We start from the raw sequence: 4,244 nt of genomic DNA, 5'->3' as shown, positions 1-4,244 counted from the left end.
GGAGCAGGCTAAGGGGACAGGAAATCTGACTGGAGATCGTTGAGCTTTACAGGAAAGAGGAACGTGGGGACTATGGTCTGAGGACCAAGGTAACTTCCTCTATCCCTCTCCTCATCGCCTTTCCTCTTGGCTCTTGGTAGCGGACTGCCTCCAACAACCCCTCCATCTGCTCCCAGATTTCAGGAACCAGGAGAGAACAGAGCTGGCTGTGGTTAGTGGTCAGCTGGGTGATGCAGCCCAGACCCAGAGGAAGGCTGGCAAAGGGAGTGCCGGTGGGAAAGGTGCCCTACAACTCATGACAGTGTTCATCCGCCTTCCTGTGCCCTCGTCAGGCTGGGCACATGCCAACCATGGCCCCCATGTCCTGTTCGGTCTACCCACACCTCCTACCTCCAGACACCCTCCTGCACTCACTCTTGTCATCTATCGCCAGACCACTTCTTGGCCTAGAAACAAGGGACAGCAAACATCTTCCCGGTGTACCTTCCCACCTGCTAGGAAGACCCACGAGAAAGGGGCCATTCTTCCAGGGCTTGCTATGTGTGAACCTGGACAAGTGGCTCTTCATGAATCAGCTTCTAGAATTTTATAGGCTTTTGAAAAATACTTTTTTTTTAACCCTGTAATGTATTTCCATTCATGAAATGTTATAGAATAAATAAATAAACTATTTACAAACAGGTGAGATTGTGGGTAATTTTTTTTCTTTCCAGCTTTGTCATCTTTCACAAAATAAAAAAAAAGAAGGAAAATAATTTCTCATATTCCTAGCACTGACTAATCCTCCCATTTCATAATTTGATATGTAGATGTAGGTATAATATGTATTTTATTTATTTATTACTTCATTTTGGCTGCACTGGGTCTTTGTTGCTGCTTGTGGGCTTTCTCTGCTTGCGGCAAACAGGGGCTACTTTCCAGTTGCGTTGCACAGGCTTCTCATTGCAGTGGCTTCTCTTGTCGTAGCTCATGGGTTCTAGGCGTGCAGGCTTCAGTAGTTGCAGCACGCGGGCTTAGTACTTGTAGAACACAGGCTGTAGAGCTCAGGCTTAGTAATTGTGGCTTTTGGGCTTTGTTGCCCCTTGGCATATAAAATCTTCCCAAACCAGGGGTGGAGCCCATGTCTTCTGCATTGGCAGGTGAATTCTTAACCACTGGACCACAGGGAAGTCCAATATGTATTTCAAACAGTGATAAGAACATACTTATCCCTGATGGTCCAGCGGTTAGCACTTGATATTTTCACTGCCGTGCCCTGGGTTCAACTCCTGGTCAGGGAACTAAGATTCTGCAAGATGCAAGGTATGATCAAAAAAATACCCAAAAAACCATACTTTAAATATTATTTTATAATCTGACTTCTGTGTCAATAAACAGATTTATTTCATTCTTATGTCTGCATAATATTTTGTATGAGATGCTATGTTTTATTCACTAATCCTCTCTTGTTAAGATACGTGGGTCATTTCCTATTTTCACTGTTAGAAGCAGTGCTGGGATCGTGATCCATGTAAATCTCCAGTCACCTCTTCAATTATTTCCTTAGGTAAAAAGTCCTGAAGGAAAATTGCTGCATACCTGGGTATCCACATTTTTAAAGCGTTCACCCTCCCAGCCGTGCTTGGAAGCACCCCATCACCCTTGTTAGCTCTGACAGTTAGTGTCCTTTTACTCTTTTAAGGGAATGGTCAGAGCCCAAGAGGGGAGAGACATTTAATACAAGCTCCTCATGCTCGCTTCGGCAGCACATACACTAATATTGGAACGATACAGAGAAGATTAGCATGGGCCCTGCGCAAGGATGACACGCAAATTCGTGAAGCGTTCCATATTTTTTAAGAGACACTGATGTATAAAACAGTGTTTTGGACTCTGTGGGAGAGGGAAAGGGTGGGATGATTTGGGAGAATGGCATTGAAATATGTATAATATCATATATGAAACGAGTCTCCAGTCCAGGTTCAATGCGCGATACTGGATGCTTGGGGCTGGTGCAATGGGACGACTCAGAGGGATGGTATGGGGAGGGAGGAGGGAAGAGGGTTCAGGATGGGGAACACATGTATACCTGTGGCGGATTCATTTCGATATATGGCAAAATCAATACAATATTGTAAAGTTAAAAAATAAAATAAAAAAAAAAATACAAGCTCCTCTTAGCACAGATGAGGAAGACGGAGGTCTGGGAAGGAAATGACTTTGCTGATAGCAGCGATGTGACAGCTCGGAATAATCTACTGGTCAGATCTCTTGACTTACAAACAAGCGCTCTTTACCCAATGGCCTCTGAAGGCTTACTTCTGACCTTTCACCCAGCATTGTTCAACGAGCAGTTACCAAGCCGTTGCAAATGTCAGGTACCGTGCCCTCTAGTGAGCAAAGACCCTGACCTCAACGAGCACAGGAGGATGCGGACAGACAGCACCCCAACAACCCTGGGCAGAAGTCTTCAGGAGCACCGGAGAAGGCCTTTTTGAGGAATTAGTATTTGAGATTGCCTTGAAGAATGCTTAGAAGTTGGACACAGGAAGGAAGAGTGCTCTGGCCCCTGAGATGACACAGCACAGCTCTGACACTGGTGGGCTTCATCTGGACGGTCCCAACATGGAGGAGAGGCTGGGGCAGGCTGAGGCTGATGAAGCAGGCTGAGGTCCAGGACACAACACTCTTGCTGACCTCCTGAGAAGTCCTTGTTCTGAAGGCTCCAGGGAGCCATGGAGGCCCTGAAGTGCGTGGGCAGAGTTCATTTTAGAAAGCTCACGTGGGCACTTCAGGGACCAGCCCAGAGGCCCAGTGCCAGGCATGAGGCAGTGATTCATAGGCATCAAGAGACCTGCCCTGATTTCTCACACACACGTGGCGATGAGGCAGTGAATTTTGAAAAACTGAAGCATTTTCAAAGAATGATACTAAAATGCCCTAAATTCCCGGTGTGGATGGGGGAGGATTCTCAGGATGGACCGTCCCAAACCGCCTGCCTTTGGCCCACGATGGGGGCTGTGGGCCTGCATTTGTGTGCAGAGGTTTAAGATGCTCTACGATGATGTGTGATGCTCTTTATGATGTTTGCAACCAATTAATAACGGGCCAAGTGACATCGTTGAAGGCTGACCAGTCTGTATCATTGTTGATTCCTCTTCTCTGCCCTGTTTGTCTGAATGCATGCAGGCTAAGTTGCTTCTGTCATGTCCAACCCTTTGCGACCCTATGGACTGCAACCCGGCAGGTTCCTCTGTCCATGGGATTCTCCAGGCAAGAATACTGGAGTGGGTTGCCAAGCCCTCCTCCAGGGGTTCTTCCCGAGCCGGGGACAGAACCCTTATCTCTTACGTCTCGTGCCTTGGCAGCTGGGTTCTCTACCACTGGTGCTACCTGGAAGCCCAGGTGTAACTGAGGCTCAGAGGGCTTCTCAGCGTGCAGAGTAACCAGAAGGAGAATGTGTCTGCCAGAAGAGAGACTTCTGACAAGACTCATGGCGCAAATTATCCCTAGCTTCCCATCCTGGGGTAGCCTCTGGAAGGTGCTGCTGAGACTGCTACATTTTGACTACAGTCCTTTGTGGGAGACCCCCTCCACCCACACACACTGCCCTTCTCCGCACTTTACCTTCCCAAACATCCCCACTCCTAAGGTGAAGTCCAACGTCTGTGGGGTAACGGGCTCTCTCTGCTACTGCTTGCAAAAAAAGTTTATCCGTCTGTGGGGTAACGGGCTCTCTCTGCTACTGCTTGCAAAACAGTTTATTCTTTCTTAATGCTATTTAGGAAACAGTTCAGTTGGGATTACAGTGCATGTGTGGCTGGAGTGAAGGAGGTTATGGAAGATGGGGAGGGGGTAGGGACAGTGACCCCTCAAACACCCGAACTGCACCCAGTCCAAAGTCTTTGCTTTCTCTCTCCTTCAAGTTTTAAGGTTATGGAAGCTGGGGAGGGGGTAGGGACAGTGACCCCTCAAACACCCGAACTGCACCCAGTCCAAAGTCTTTGCTTTCTCTCTCCTTCAAGTTTTAAGGTTATGGAAGCTGGGGAGGGGGTAGGGACAGTGACCCCTCAAACACCCGAACTGCACCCAGTCCAAAGTCTTTGCTTTCTCTCTCCTTCAAGTTTTAAGGTTATGGAAGCTGGGGAGGGGGTAGGGACAGTGACCCCTCAAACACCCGAACTGCACCCAGTCCAAAGTCTTTGCTTTCTCTCTCCTTCAAGTTTTAAAATTAATATAGAAGTATGCAAGTAATTCATACCTGG

The sequence above is a fragment of the Bison bison genome, unplaced genomic scaffold (genome assembly GCF_000754665.1).
Source record: "Bison bison bison isolate TAMUID 2011002044 unplaced genomic scaffold, Bison_UMD1.0 scf7180017864472, whole genome shotgun sequence".
Lineage (NCBI taxonomy): Eukaryota > Metazoa > Chordata > Mammalia > Artiodactyla > Bovidae > Bison > Bison bison.
The sequence above is the reverse complement of the archived record's forward strand: the minus strand, read 5'-3'. Positions refer to the sequence as shown.